Source organism: Sus scrofa, chromosome 6 (assembly GCF_000003025.6).
Source record: "Sus scrofa isolate TJ Tabasco breed Duroc chromosome 6, Sscrofa11.1, whole genome shotgun sequence".
NCBI lineage: Eukaryota > Metazoa > Chordata > Mammalia > Artiodactyla > Suidae > Sus > Sus scrofa.
The window spans coordinates 25863522-25879888 of NC_010448.4; the positions used below are offsets into that span (position 1 = coordinate 25863522).

Sequence of the window (16367 nt, forward strand, 5' to 3'; positions counted from 1 at the left end):
AATTCAGTGTTTTTCGTAACTCTGCAAAGTTGTGCATCAATTCCTTGCTATCTAATTCTATAACATTTTCATGACCACCCCTTCCACAAGCAAACTCACGGCCATTAGCAGCTACTTCACTTAGAACACAGTTGACTAATCAACATCTTGTTCTTTTTCAAGGTCTGAGAAGTCTTCCCCAAAGTCCACATTGAATTACTCCTGAGCTTACGATCAGCACCAAAGGGTCGAGCGTTTGATGTACACCCCTCTGGGGCTTCCAGATTGACAGCTGAAATCTTCCCAGCCTTCCCAAATAGATGGTGTGTTCTTGGGGTGCAAAGTCCGTGTTGCCTGCATTTTCTTTCCTCCAGGACCTCAGCTCAGGGCGAAACACACAAATAAGAGCTCGTTTTGGTAAATACATGCCTCCTGACTGATTGGCCAATCACCACTTCTTTCGAAGACCGGCACGTTTGTCATCTGGCTGTGTCTCTGAATGCCAGTGCCTCCGCAAGCTGTCATGTTCCATGATTATTCTCCCCAAAGCATGTGCTGTTAATTTTTCATCTTAATGAACTGTCCAGTCGAGTTTAGCAACGGGAATAGTGATAGAAGCACAATAAAAATGGCTTATGTCTTGCTATTGTCAGAAACCTTCTCTCCACAACACCACCACATAATTGAAATAAAATATCTCAGTGCCTACAAACATCATTTGTCAAGAATAAAGTGGGGTAAGTGCTATTTCAAAAATTCATACTTGCAAGCTTTATAAACATGGATTATTGGAACGTTCTTCCAATTGATATCTGCTCAAGCATTTAAGTGCATGGCTGTTATTTTCTGTGTTTGCTTGAGTGAAACCACTTTGGGTACCAAGCTACATGTCAGCCCCAATTTTCCAGAGTATTACAGATGCACATTCTTTCCTGGTGGGAGAAGGGTCAGGCAAGCCAGAGCAGGCCCGAAAGGCCTGTGTTAATGCACAGATGCACACGTGGGAAAGCCATTATGCAGCTGTTGGCATCTCTGGAGTGGCGTGCTCTGGGAACTGATGCCACTCAAATCTGAATGATGGCCCAGGAGGAACTCAGAGAGAGAAAGAAAGAGAGAGAGGGGGTGGGAGGGAGAGAGGGAGAAAGACAGAGAGAAGCAGAATGAAGAAGAGAGAGATGTCTGAAGGTGCTTAGCAACCCAGCACCATGCAAGAGCCCCTGCTCCAGCCCTCTGTCCCACACAGTTTTCTAAGGCAGACAACCAGCCAACATGTTCCTGTCAACCCATAACAGAAACATTCACGAATCAGGTATTGGCTTAGTCAATTATCCAAGAAATATTTACTGAACTACTAGCAGGGACCACATTGCTCTTGACGTGGAGGACAGAGGTGCGCACAAGGCAGACCATGTCTCTGAGCCTTGAGGGTCTCGGATATTACAGGGGAAACAGACAAGAAGAAAGTAAACCATGAAATAGATATGGTATTTACACATTATGAGGATGCCTGTGAAGAATAAGACAGAATGATGAAACATTGAATAACTGAACAGCTTTACAGATTGGGACATCAGGAAAGACCCTAAATGAGGAGGAGCCAGGCATGGGGACCCACTGAGGCTGAGGGAACAGAAAGGGCCAAGGCCCCAAGGCTTCTCCATTAGGCAGAGTGCCTGGGACCGACAATGTTTTTTAGTAGCTTACAAGAATGTTTCCGTTTCTTTTAAGGTCAGAAGGAAAATGGACCTTTGAGAGAAAAGATTATATGCATCTTCATACCAAGGCAGTGATAAAATGTTTAATTTTTTTATAGAAGAAAAGAGCTCATGAAGGCAACGATGTGCAGGGCTCATGAAGACACATCGAGACCCCCGCCAAGGAACCAAGGCACTCAGGGGTTGGGAAGCACCTGGAAGAGGACCCTCCTCAGCATCTTCAGATAACAGAGACTGAAAAGGAAGATTGCTGCAAGAGGACAGCATGTTAAGCGCCTTGACGTGCAGGTGCTCCCAGCAACGCTGCCGTGTGGACAGAATGCGGCTTTAGCAGGTGAGGGGGCGTGGGGGCTGGGTCATGTCAGTCCTAGGAGCCAGGAGGACCTTGCAGTTATCCTTCGAAGGACCCCAAACTCTGAAGCTTGGGCTTTTGGACCGAAGGAGTTTGACACACCTGGAGTTTTAGAAAAATCCAACCTGCTGCAGCTCAGTGGAAAACTGGGGAAGAGATGGCTGAACGGGATGTGCTCCCATGTTCCTGGTCCCCAGCCACCCTGGCCCTTCCCCTGTGAGCACAGTCTGCCCCTTGGGTATAGTGGGGGCCAACTCAGACTCTCAGCAAGAGTAAAATGCCCAAGCGACAGAGGCTTTTTCTTTCCCTGCCCAAAGCATGATGTAAATGGTTTGAAGGCAATGAATAATAATTCTCCTGGGTCTGTTTTTCAAGTGGAAACTCTGAAGGGAGATTGGAAGTGTTGAAAGGTCCAAAATAGAATTTTTTTATGGACAGAAATGTGATACTTCAGGAAAGTTGTTAGACATTTATATAGGTTCCTTCTCACTAGCCCTTGCAAGTATGTGGCCAAACTTTTAAACATTTGTTTTCTTAAAAAAAAAAAAAAAAAAAAAACCAAAAAACCCATAAGAACTGTTGCTATGACAACCCAACATCTATTCAAATGGTGCTTGGATTCTAAAATTCAGAGCCTCTTGAAAAGATGAACTCACTGGCTCTGCTGGTTTTTCTAAAGCTTCCAAATGGAGGTATCCGCTCGGTGTCTGGTTGCAGCCCTCTATAGATCTTCAGCAGACGCAATTAATTGGTGGTAGATTTTAGAATGTCTTGTTACCTTTCCTTCTCTGCTCTCTCAAACTGCCTTGAGCTCTGAGTCCCCGACAGAGCACAGGGTAATGTGGGTTAGTAGCCTCGGGAGGAAACGGTGATCCTCTGGCTCAGGAATCACACGGGGCTGTGAGGGCTGACGGGCAGTGGCCTGGTTTTGTCCTGAAACATTCTGGGAGCAGCTCCCTCCTGATGGACCCAACTTAAGGAAACATGTAGACTCAGAAGGGGGTCAGGGGAGCACTCCTCACCACACAGGTGTTCCCTGAGAACAGGAACTGCAGTGATCTTAGTCACAGGTGCACGTGTGTATTGAGCAGAGTGTAGGCAGTCAGTAAATGTGTTTGATGTATGAATGAGTCAATTACTGAAGGGCCAGGAAGTCGTTCCCTGGAGATTCCGCCCACCACTCTCAGGTTCACCTGCCTTCTTCAACTTAGGATCGTCTGCCACCCCTTGGACATTGAGCACCCAGCCTGCAAAGAGCACGCCTATGCCTTGGGACAAAGCATGAAAGAACATCACAGTCTCTTTCAGGAGTTATTTGGTGAAGACTGAATACCTGAAAACAATCCTCCAGACCCAGATCACTTGACAGCAAAACTATATCATGCTGTCTTCTTGGGTTACTTCCTGCCTGTCATGGTATTCCAAAGTCCCTCTTACACTGAGTACAAACTATTCCTTGCCATGTAATGCATGGAGGAAATGCACAGATAACTTGAGCAGGGTTCCAGTGCTTTGATCTTTAAAAGGAGGGAATCTTACACCAGCCTTTGAGATGCAGTGTTGACTCTGACAAGCAAAAGAGAAAAGTCACATTATCTAAATGGCTGGTTGTCGGAAATGAAGTGATTAGATTTCAATAGGACTGTCTGTTCCCACCCTGGACCACTGAGCCCAGAAGACAAGGGTGAAGAGGGCATGTTCACCTGCCTGAGACTCCCATAACTTGATGAGCCAGGGAGAGATCCTTTCTCAAAGATGAGCATCAGGTGAGTGTCAGGTGGTTCTGACATCTCTATCCTGGGGGTGCATTTGCTGCTTGAGGCATCTCAGGGAAACTGACACAGAGAGGAACATGTTCTTGGTGTCCAGTACACCCTGGTTATCCTGCAAATAAGTGTGGGGGAGAGCGAGAGGAAGCTCACCTAGGTGAGTAACTGACAGTCTGGGTACCTGACACTGTAGCTGAATTAGCCATTAAATTCATACAGTCATTGCATAGAATGTGGGCAAAATGATTTTAAAAAATCAGCCACTCTAGATGAAGGGTTCACAAGAACTAACTGCACTATTTTTTTGCACCTTTTCTGTAGGTTTGAAATATTTTAACTTTTAAGTAAAGTTCAAAATCTGAGAACAAGCAATACAAACAAGGAGGAAAATTTAATAAAGTTTTCTTTTTAAAATCAAAGCATAGAACAGCATGCATACAGGTGTTTACAGTTGGATACCACCTACACAGACAAATGTAGAGAAAGTGTCTACATGGCTGTGTACAGCTGTAGCTTCATAACTGCCTGGAAGCTCTCTGGGTGGTCAGTCACATACATAACTGAAAATAGTGTTTGCCTCCAGGGAAGAAAATTGCGGGACTAGAAGATAGGAAATGAAGGATACTCAATTCTCTGCAGTCCTTGTAAATGTCTTATCTATTTAAAGATAAATATATATACATATAAATGAAAACAAACCACCTAGTCATGAAAATTTTGGCTCAAGAACCTCTGCACCTGTTCTCTTTGCTTGAAAAATCCTTCCTGATCATCTTCTGGTAAATTTTGTCTCATGCTTCACATCTAAACCCAAAGGTCACTGAAGCTTTCCTCTATCAGAGTTAGTCCCTGGATGCTCCGACAAACCCCTGGAGCTGCCACCGGGAAACTCTATGTCATGGATAAGTCTGCTGGACTGGCTCTATCACAGGAAGGGGTCCTCTTTGAAGATATGACTTTGGTACAATTGTCGTAATGATACATGTGCATCTGGTTCATCATTGCATTGGCACTTGGTCTAAAATAGGAATGGTTCTCAAGAGATGATTGATGAGTGAACCTATCCAGGATTCTTTTTGCCTCTCCCCATGGGTTACCTCTCACTCGGTGCAGACATTCAGCTGCACACTGCTGCATTAGCAGGAAGCAGCTAGGTCTGTCTCCTTTATAACCTATGTGGACAGGTAGGACCTGACCACATACTAAAAGAACCGTAATGTAACTTCCCTCCAACTTGGTAAAGACCAGAAGGCAGGATACAAGAGGGCTAAGAGAAACACACCACAGGCACTGTGATACTGCACTGGGGCATGAAGGCCGTGGCTCTACACACTGCTCATCGTGTAGCCTTCTGCAAGTTCATTCCCCTCTCTAAACCTCAGGGTCCTCGTTATAGAAGAATCAAGATGACAGCAGTCCCAAAGGATTGGACGTCAAACAAGACAATGAACTGTAAAGATGTAGCACAGCGTCTGCACACGGGCATCTCATTAGACATCATTTCTCACTGTTCGGATCAGGAGTGGTCTCTGTGCTTTGTTCACCATTCCTTATGTAAAGCAAGATCAGAGAGCCACAACCTCTGTTGAAGTTTGTCCTTCAGCACTGATTCTGGCAAAGGTAGGACATTTAAGTTGCCTGGCACAGGAGAGCTTCCTGTAACTCTTAGCTGACTGCGTTGGTGACAGTCACATTATATTCACTAAAGATCTGCAAAGGAATCTGCAAGTGAACTGAGTGTCTGTTTATGATTCTCATGGCACCAGCTACAGACAGATAGTTGGCCTCTTTCTCCACAGTGGCCTACATCCCAAAATAGGAAATGTGCATTCACAGACAGGCCCAGCAGGCAGAGGGGGTTAGGAGGCAGGCTGCCAACATTTCAAACTGTCAGGGACAATGCAGAGCTCCAGCACAGGTGAGCTGTCCCCCAAGAGGCTTTTTAGGATTGGCTTTTATGCAAATGAAGGATAATTGGGTGACCTGTGATGAGCAGTCCCCGCTGATTATCAGTCAGAAGGGTCTCAAGGTGTGTACACTTTTCATGAGTATAAGAGCAGATGCTTTTCACTTTAAGCTATTTGTATCTGTGCCCCCGTGAGAGTTCTGTCCCCTAGCTACTCAGGTCATTCCTTTCCTGTTCCAAGGAGGTGCCTACGTAAGACAGAGGTACCAGGAATGGAAGTTCAAGTGGATTCCTTAGAAGGCAGCCAGGAAGCTGATCCTGTAAGTCCAGAACCTTCACTACCAGTTATTAAAAGTCTTGCGATGTCTATCTCCCCTCCCTCTCTTTTCCTTTCCTATTCAGATTTTGAGTGCTTTATAGAGAGCTCCTGGAAGACAGGGAAAGTGCTTTTCATCCCTGCATCGATCCCAATACGTCACAGGCACCTGTGCAAGAAACGCTGGCATCCTGAATGGACTGGGGATCAAGAATCTGAGTCTTGAGCTAAAGTTGTAGGTTAGTTTCATTTTGTTCTTCTAAAACTTTACAGTCTGATTATGAACAAGGCCTTTCCTCCCTCTAGACCAAAAAAAAAAAAGAAAAGAAAAAAAAATTTCTGTCTAAAACAAGATTATCCTGAAAGATCAGGGGGCTGTTCCATCTGTACCAGGCTGCGATTTTTTTAAAGGTGCTAGAAATGTTGGAATAGTTTACCTTCCTCTCCCTACCCCAGTTTATAGTACTGAATAAAAGCTATGCAATACTCTTCAACAGGCTGTTCTTAATTTCTAAGTGGAAAGAAAAAAATCTCACCGATTTCCTCGAAGAGAAAGTAAATTGAAGTACTTTCTATTTAACTTCTGACTCTGTCTCATTGATACCTCATTCTAATTGTCCCTATTATCTAGAAAAATAGGAAATGTCAGCCACACATTCTATTGAAGAATTCAAAGGGCCGATAAAATGAAGAGACCCATTTGGCTTGGCAGAAATGAGACGATCATCATTCACAGGCATTTCCACAGGAGGGATGTGTTTCCTCTGCTGAGCCAGGCTTCAGAGCAAATTAGCGCAAAATATGCTAATGGGAGAGGAGTCGGCCACATCATTTCCAAATCACATTGGAAACATTGGTACATTTGCAAGGAAGTGCGACTCTGCTTCCACCAAGAGTATTTTCATTCATTGGTTTATTCCCGTGAGAAACATTGAAATTTTGTCTTCAAACAAACCCACAGTTTTGGTGTAAAATCACCAAAGATATACATGTCTCAGTCACAGGGCTTACCCCGTAAGTTAAAAAAATACCTTGTTTAGGCTGCAGGAAAACTCTCCAGCCTTACATGGAAGATACATGTATATATTTTTCTTTTGACCATAACAGACAAGATTCATTTATGGAGAAGACAAAAGAGGGGAGTGGTCAAAGATAAAAGCTCTAGCTAAAGTCAGACTTCCAAGGATAAAAATGTCCAAGGATAAAAGTATGGCAATATGGCCAAAGGCTAGTTACTAATCTTTATAAAACTCGTTTTTCTCATTTGTGATATCTTGGAGATAAATATAAATATATATGTATTTTTAATCTTGACTGTTTGTAGTTCCTATCACATTAGGTTTTTACAAGGATTAAGGGAGGTGACACCTTTAAAGACCTATGTGCCTGACCTATCGTAAGTAATCAATACCTGTTAGCTACCAATGCTGTAACTTTTCTCTCTGTGGTAACATTCGCTCCCACTCCTCACCTTCTATTCACCATACTTAAAGTCCATATTTCTATGTTAAATAAATATTTATTGAGAACCTACTTTGGGCCAGATACACTGCTTGTGATTGGGAGCCTGGTTGTCCCCAAAATAAGGCCGATCCTTAAGAATCTCCAGGTCTACCTGGGAAGACAGACAACTAAAGAGATAATTACAACCTAATCTGGGAATCCCAGTAAAGGGTGTCATCTCTGACTACTGAAGTCTAGGAGACCCATAGCTCGGTGTTGAGGGATCAGAACTCCTTAGGGATAGTGAGGCCCAAGCTAAGGTATAAAATGTGTGAGAGTTAGCTTGGGAGGGGAGGGTGATTGCAGGCTTTAGGGAAATAATGGTTGTGCTTTTTGATGGATTCTCAGGTAGACATGTATAGGGAGGGCTGGGTGTACAGAGAGAGAAGCTGAGAGTGAGTCTGGACAGCAGAACAATGGCCCCATCGATGAAGGGTCCTGGAAACTTGTTAGGGAGTTCAGATCTCTAACACTGAAAGGGATTAAGTAGGGAAGCGGTACAGCATCTTGATTTAGGGATGTTGTATGAAAGGTGGATCATGCTGGAGTTGATTAGGGGAAAAGTACTCCTGGAGCAAAAAGATCTGTTAGGTGGAAACTACAGCAAAATCTTGGTATGCATATGGATAGTGGCAGTGGAGATAGAGAGTGTTTCTGACCTGAGTGAATTATGATGCTGTTGCTGAAATGTGGCACATAGGACAAGGTAAATGTTCAGAGGAGGAAATAATGACTTGCATTAGGCCCTGCATTTAAAGCACCTGATGGACATTCATGTGGAGGCAAGCCACCGACACATGGAAGGATGGGCCTAGGACCCTAAAGTATGCAAAGTCCTGCTGGCGGAAATAATTCTTAAATTTCTATCTGAATGTTTGGACATCCTGTGAACATAGCTCTAGTTACCACTGAGCACCTGAAAGAGGTAAATACATTCATAGACTCCTAAAACTTAAGAACTGTTTGATCCTCTAGGGCCAACAACCACTTTGGCCTAGAAAAGAGCTCATTAACCTAAGGGCACAAAATAATGATTGGCAGAGTTGGGTCTTGGAGTTGAAGTCATCCTCTAGCTTATGATCTAGTGCTTCCTTTTTTTTTTAATACCTGTAACCATGGCTTATGGACATTCCCATGCTAGAGGTTGAATCAGAGCTGCAGCTGCTGGCCTACACCACAGCCACAGCAATGTTGGATCTGAGCTGTGTCCATGAGCTACACCACAGCTCATGGCAACACTGGATTCTTAACCCACTGAGAAAGGCCAGGGATCAAACCTGCATCCTTATCCTTAGCTTAACCCGCTGAGTCACAATGGGAACTCCATAGTGCTCTGTCTTTTGAGATCTAAAATGTTCAGTCTCCTAGCCATCTCTTTTTCCTTGTGGGATGCAAGCTACCTTTTACATATTTAGAGATTTATTTTTGGAAGAAGCAAAAGGGGATAAGAACATGGCAATTGTCTTAGTCAATCTGTCCAGCTGAGTTCTTGCTAAGGAATTACAATCTTCTTCAGTTCCTTCTTTCTCCTCTGAACTTTTTATAGTCAAAACAACAACAACAACTACAATCATCATTCTTATAAGACACATGATAGGTGCTCCATGAAAAGAGCCCAAGAACAGCAGTGAATAATCACATTCCACAAAGCCCGAAACAGGAGGCCTACTTTCCTCTCAAATTCTGCTCTGGATTTGGTGAAGGTTCAAACCAAGACAGGTTTGTGCTCTGGACCCGGAAGCCATCATTCCCTTCTGCACAAACAGAGTAACATCTGAAACACTCAGTAACACTGGTCCCCCTTACCTTCTTCACCCATTGGATACTTGCTGCCAATTTCTATAACACAAAACTCCACCCATCTGATTGGTCAGTCAACAAATGGCAACAGGAATGATCGTCCCAGGGCCACTGAGTCGAATATACAGTGATTTCTGCAAAAAGGTAAAGGATCATTAGTAACCCAGAGGTGACATGAATCAATAAAGTGATGCACTACTAGACACTGGGGGTCCACAGGTGCATAGGTCAGGCTTTTCTTCTAGATAATAACAGTCCAGGTGTAAAAGAGAGACATAAACAAATTATCACAGTTGTGTGCAAAGTTTGAAAAACATGTCATGGATTTAGAGGTACCACAGGATGGTGTGATTAACCATTGTGCATTTGGTACTTTGATAACAAAAATAAAAGCAGTCGTATATATATAATGTCTTATAAAACACTACATAAAAGCTTCCATTGTGGCACAGTGGAAGGGAATCCAACTAGGATCCATGAGGATGCAGGTTTGATCCCTGGCCTCGTTCAGTGGGTCGAGGATCCGGCATTGGCTTGCGCTGTGGTGTAGGTCGCAGACACAGCTTCAATCACGAGTTGCTATGGCTGTGGTTCAGGCCGGCAGCTGCAGCTCCAAGTTGACCCTTAGCCTAGGAACCTCCATATGCTGTGGGTGTGGCCCTAAAAAGACAAAAAAATAAACCAAACAACAGAAGAACCCTAAACACTATGTGCTTTGTACGCATTTGCTCTAACACTAACAACAAACCTGTAGGGGAGACATGAAGTCTTAGAGCCAGCTGCTGGTAGAATTCACATTTTACTGGAGTCCAAAGCAAGTTCCTTCCCTCCTAAAGGAAGAAGCACTGTTCTGGGGCTGTCAAATCCTGGAGGAATGACAGACTCAAGGGCAAAGAGTGACAGTGGTGGCAGTAGTGATAGGAGATGTCATCTTCATGCCGGCAAAGCAGAGCATTGGGCTGACAGAGCTGCAATTCTTTATCAAGACTACATTCCTCTCTGCCCCCCTCCCGCGCGGCACCACAGTCTAGAGTTCTGTGTGGGGGCTGTGTTCTGCCTGGATTCTGGTCTGATTCATCTTCATATCTCCCAAAGTGTCTAACACTTTTCCTAGCCCAGAGCAGCTGTTCAATGTATATTTGCTGAATGAATGAAGAGAGAAACATGGAGTGTCTGAACAGCTGTCGTCTTTAAAAACCGAGGCACCGAACCAAGGAAGGTGCCGCTGGCACGGCTTCCCTAACACAACAGCATAAAGGAGTTCTTGAATGTCTTTCTCTCTAGAGCTCCTACCTTCTAGGATCAACTCGGGCTGAATTAAGGGCTTAAACAGCTTCCAACTTTGACTTTATTACCCTTCAGTTTTTCCCCCAAATCCGCTTCTCCTTGCCTCATCTTGCTTCCACCCAACAGCTCCTCACACACAATGACTTCTCCAACAACAAGGAAAACAGCAACATGCGAAAACCCTGTCTGGTGAAGGGCTGAAGGTGAACTGTAAATCTACTCAAATCTGTCCATGGCACCTTGGTTTGGTGACTGTAGCAAGAACAAGAAAACTGTCCCACTATGTGCTATTTCCAGGATATCAAGGAGAGTAGCGCTACAGTTATACCCAGATTCACATGGAGTCATGAAGAAAAAGCCACAGGGGGCAGCTATTATGGTGCATAAGGAAGGACCCAACTTGCAACCACATTACATGCTGTAGTAGCCAGTCTCCAGAAGTGGCTACTCCCATGAATCTCATGCCCAGGTAGTCATGCCTTTGTGCAGCCCCCCTTCCATGGTTGCCCCTGGGTAACCAATGAACCACAGCAAAAGCGATACTACATGATTTCAGAAACTGAGTCATAAAAACCTCTAACCTCTCTTATGTTTTTGGAAGGCCTGCACTGGGAGAAGGAGGCTGCCATGTCTGAAGTCTGAATGCTCTAGACCTCTGTGCTGTGAAGAAGCTCCAGCTAGCCATGTGGAGCAGCTGCACAGACAGCAGAGAGATGGCCAGCCATCTCTAGCTGTTCCAGGCATCCATGCTGAGGAGCCAGACAGTGAGGGAAGACGCAGTCTTGGACATCCAAGTCAACTGTAGGAGGTAATGATAAATAGCTGTTATAAGAACGCTAAATTTGGGGGTGGTAGGTCACCCAGAAATGGATAAGGGGAACACCATAACCAGGTACAGAATGGACATTTGCTGCAGTCCTCACCAGTGTATCCTCTTTAAGTGTATATACCCACTCTGGGTATCATGACCCCATCTGGCCATCTCACCCCACCACTCAAAAGGGTCAAACTCTTGCCCAGAGTTTATAACACCCAAGGTGGGATCAGAATCCAGCAGTTCGGACTTCATTGCTTGTGTTTCTTCTAGTTTCCTCTTCTGGTCTCCAGTCAGTTCATGATACAGCTGTAACTGTGGCCAGTGTGTTTCTAAAAGTTTACGTCTCAAATCTATAAAAATAAATTGAACTCCCACTTTGCCTTGCAGTTCTTTACCTCCTGTAAAGAACATCTTCTGTAAAACTCCTTTCAGCTAAAGCTTGCACTGACCGTTAACAGCTTTGGAAGGAAGGCAAAAGTAAATGGGTGAATTTTGATCACTGCAAACATTTAAGAAAGAGGGGCTTTGGGTTCTGTGGACCATGTTGGTGTAGAATTACCCCATGTTTCTTAGAAAAAAGTGAACAGAAGAAATCTAAATGGTTTTGTGCTTTTAACAAAGTCGACAGGAAAAAAAGCGTTCACTGGGTCTGAGAAGGCTGGGCAGCTCTTCTGCAGACGTTCTCTTTCTGCACTGGCGGTCTCCGTTGCCATGTTCATCTTCCCTCTTCTCCTCCCCCACCCCTCTCCCCCCATCTCGTGACTCTGTGAGACCTGGAATCATGTGTTCCCTTTTGAGACCAGAAAATACAGCCCAACATTGCTGGACCCACTCCCCCCTAGTCTCAGGGCATCTCTCCTTCATTCCCCAGGGCCTGCATGCCATCAGTACGGAGCCACTGCCCTCGCCAGCCTCTCCATTGCTGTGCTCAGCCACCCACAGTACTGAGCCTCTTGGAGACCCAGACACTCCTTGCCGTATTTTAGTTCCCAGAGAATGAGAAGTTAGGAGAACACCACAAACCCAGAGGTGTAAAGTGGGATGGAGATAATGCTGGGCGCACATATGACAATCAAGGAGAAAACCTGGGGAAGGATGAGGATGTGATTGTGGCCGATTTCTTTCGCTGAGCTCTGACTGTACTGAAGGCTGGGTGCATGCAAGGCCACATGCTTCGTTTTGACCCACTGCCATCCCTCTCTCAGGATCTCTGCTCCAAATCAAATGGATCATAACTCTCCATGTGTGGGTCCTCTTCTTGATTGTGGGCCCAGCCAGGCCAGGTGTGTGCCAGGACATTGTGGATAGCACACCGACTACAGAAACAACATAGGGCACTGTGGGGGAGGTTGAAGGCTGAGAGTATATGTGAATAGATTCCAATGGTCCCCACCCCACTCCCTCTATCAGTGCATACATCAGGATCCTCAGGCCGCTTCTTGTGTATATAGGACTGACACAGGGGTGATGGGTTAAAAGGGAAAGGGCTGCCATTGAACGGAAGAGGGTGGGCCAAGGAGAGGGTGACAGCTCCATTTTACAGATGAAGAAACTGAGATTAAATGGTAAATATCCCAATGCATAGAGCAAGGGAGCAGGGGACAAAGCACTGAAAAATCTACGCCTCTCCTGCCAGCACACAATGAGACCTCCTTCCCAGGGTGAATCATGCCTATTCCTCTGGGATGTGATCACAACTGATTTTTACTTTTTGGTAAAATACCACAACAGGGAATTTGAGATCTTGTGGTATGGAGCTGATGAATACAAACTATCATTAAATATGTTACTATTAAATAAAGGACATATCAGGTTTTTGAAGCTTTTGTTGGGCAAAGAAGTTAAGCAAAGGCCATATACTTTTCTGTTGGTCTAGGAATACCAAATTGTCTTGCTGATGTTTGTGCTTTTCTTGCTCTGCAGGCAGGAGAAGGGGCAGCACATGGGCAGTAGAGCCTGGGTGCCCTGCAGATGGGGGCTTCTTCCTTTTATGGGTGTTACATGTTCCTGACATCATTAAAGGAATGAATAAATCCAATTAATACTCACCATTGGGTGTTTTTCTTTCCTGTTATCACCAAAGTTCCAAAGCCATATGGTGAAGCATATTTCGTGAGATAGTTTTGTAGATTAAGAATTTTTTTTTTTTAAAATGAGGGAAGCAGTAAGCTATTGAATGTGAGGGAAAAGGACTTGAAATCCAGGCTTAGCCTCTTCCAAGCTAGTTTGACTTTGGCAAGAACTCTTTGAGCCTCAGTTTCTTCACTATAAAATGAGGATAGTAATAACTCTTTTGAAGGATTATTGTGAAGAATAGCAGTAATAAATGCAGTACCTCAATTAGAGCAGGCACTCAATGTTTAGTAGCTGTGATTGTGAGATGGTAGAGATTGTGCTTTTTCAATTGCACATGGTTAAAAAATAAGTTTTACCTTTTATTGTATATTTGCTATCCACAGAGCCTATGGTAGATGGCTAAGCATTCATAAATTATGGATTAACATTCATATATTTTCATACATTAATATACACTCATGGAATATAACTCTATAAGCATTTTCCACACCACGCCTTTTCATATGTAGAAACTGAGTTTTCAAAGAAGTTCAGAGAGTCCTCAAAGTTCAACGGCTCAGCTTAGACCACTGTTCCCAAGGACATTCAGGACTGCCAGCTGCCGACAGCTCAGGGCTCCCTGCGAAATCTCCAAGGCCAGCTACTCACTGCCTGTGCAAGGACGACGCCCAATGCCTGGCTGTAATTACAAGAAAACATCCATAAAGAGTTCCTGGGCTCCAAATGGATTTGACACAGTGGCCCTTTAAATCAAACTCTTAACACGATTATCTTTATTTCTCTTTAGTAGTTTTTCTAAGTAAGCCATGCCTTTAGAGGCACCTAATGCAAAGTGACAACCTTCGCCATTTTCCAAAGCGCGGATGGACTGGTGTAGAGGGTCCATTGTCACCATGGTAATTACCGCACAATACCTGACGGCCAACGGACAGTCAGGAGGCGCAGGCAGCAGCTGAATCCGGCATTGTCCGGGCCCGATAAAAAGATTAGAAGCCCTGAAAAGCGGGGGAGCAGGATCTCACAGCTCTTTCGCTGGGCCCTGAAAGGCCCATTGTGCTGTCACCATAAATTCTGGGTTCCCCGGGCACTTGACAACTGAAGCCAGGGACAATAGAATTCTTGTGTCCAACAAAACGCTCCTTGTCCAGTGTCAGTCTTATCAGCCGCATTTACAAATGTCTTTCGTTGTACCCAAATAATTCCCTATCAGAAGGGCTATTGGGAGCAGAACTAAATAAATATTCACAGCCTTTGTAATATCTTTGGGAAATGAATAAACAAACAGTCATCTAGCATATGAGCAAACCTCCTGCTACTCTACATTTTATCCCTATTTCTCGCCCAAATGATGGAGTTTCACTTTCTCCCCTTTAAACATATTAACAATTGCAATACTGGGAGCTCCAGTTTTATCTGCCACCCACTGCACACCCCCAATCTATCTAGCCTTGGAACTTCTAGGTGCACTTTTCTTTTAATTAATCTTCCCAGTAGCATCGGGTGGAACTTGTTTTATCCCGTTCCTACCACCTAAAAGAGACAGGAATTAAAGCTCAGAGAAGTTAAATAATCCGCCTAAGATAACAAAGCTAGTTAGCAGAATGGGAATTCACATCTAGGTTTCCCTTGTTCCCCAGGATGTGCCTTCCCACTTTGCCATGATGATTTCTCTACTGAATAAAAAAGGAATACAGTGTCCGAAAAGGGGGAAATGCTAAACACAGTCACACATACATGAGTCTATTCATATTGTTATCGAAGCTGGGAACACATAGGAGGAAATAAAAGGCTTTTCTCCAGGACCTTATGTTTTCTTTTTGCCCTAAAATAGCAGCAATTTTACTTTTTAAGGTTTTTTTGGGGGGAGTAAGAAGGAGGTGGCAAACATTAAAAATAAATATAACCCAACATCAGGAGAATTTCAGGGCTGTCCATTGGGTGACTTGGTAAAGTGTCAGAAAGAATCGATGAGATAAATCAAGCAAGCAGGGCACACACAATCACATCTACTGTGGAACGACATTTACCTCTTTTTCAGCAGCTTATTTAGCTTCTTTGTCTCCTTATTTTGAATGAACAAGTATCTCAACATTTGACAGTAACGTACATGACAAAACAGAAACTTCCATCCTGGGAGGAATCATTGACGAGCAGGATGGCAGTTTTTACAGGAAAAATCTGATCCTCTCTAAGCTCTACCTGTTTCCATACTACAGGGTCAGGAAATACCTGCAATGGTCAACACAGCTTCTACATTTCTTCCCGGTCTCTCCCTGTCTGCACCGCCTGCCCAGGTAAGACCGAGCTGGTGTGCTGTGCACCTCTGTTCCTCTCTAAAAATACTGTTCCCTAATTTGAACTCTCGTCCCATTCACTGTGGGCTTCTAGATTCCCTCTGTACTCCAAATTATTTCTTGATTCCTCCCACGGGTGGAGTTCTTTGTTATTAGGGCTGTCTACCCCTTCCAGCATTGCATCCGAGGAAGCTTTGAGCTCCTTGAAGACAGAAATCACATCTTAGAGTCCTTTTAATCTGGCCTGGGTCAGCCTGCTAAGCCTTTAAAGGGAGGCCTAATGGAGAAATGGTAGAGGTGAAACAGAGAACCACCCTTGGACTGTATTTTAAACTTTCGAAACACTAAAAATCTATTGCCTGTTTATCTACTTAATGTCAAACGGCAGGTAAAATTTGTAATTTTTAAGGACTATAATAATGTACTCACTCGGCCTAAATTATTCAGCCTTAGTAAAAGCAATGTGGAACTGTTCACTTTGTCTTCTAAAATAGCCAAGATCAGTACAATAGGCTATCATTTTGTAAACAATTGGCTATTAACAAGACTGGGT

General features: G+C 44.1%; 1 protein-coding gene across 6 annotated transcripts in view; it reads right to left on the bottom strand.

Moving 5' to 3' along the window:
* The window catches only part of CDH11 (cadherin 11), a 151008-nt gene that overhangs the window by 80776 nt on the left and 53865 nt on the right, over positions 1-16367 (bottom strand). For all 6 annotated transcript variants that reach the window (NM_001244482.1, XM_021093362.1, XM_021093365.1 and 3 more), the window contains 1 exon segment: positions 9347-9474. The gene's annotated coding sequence lies outside the window, so the exon portion shown is untranslated.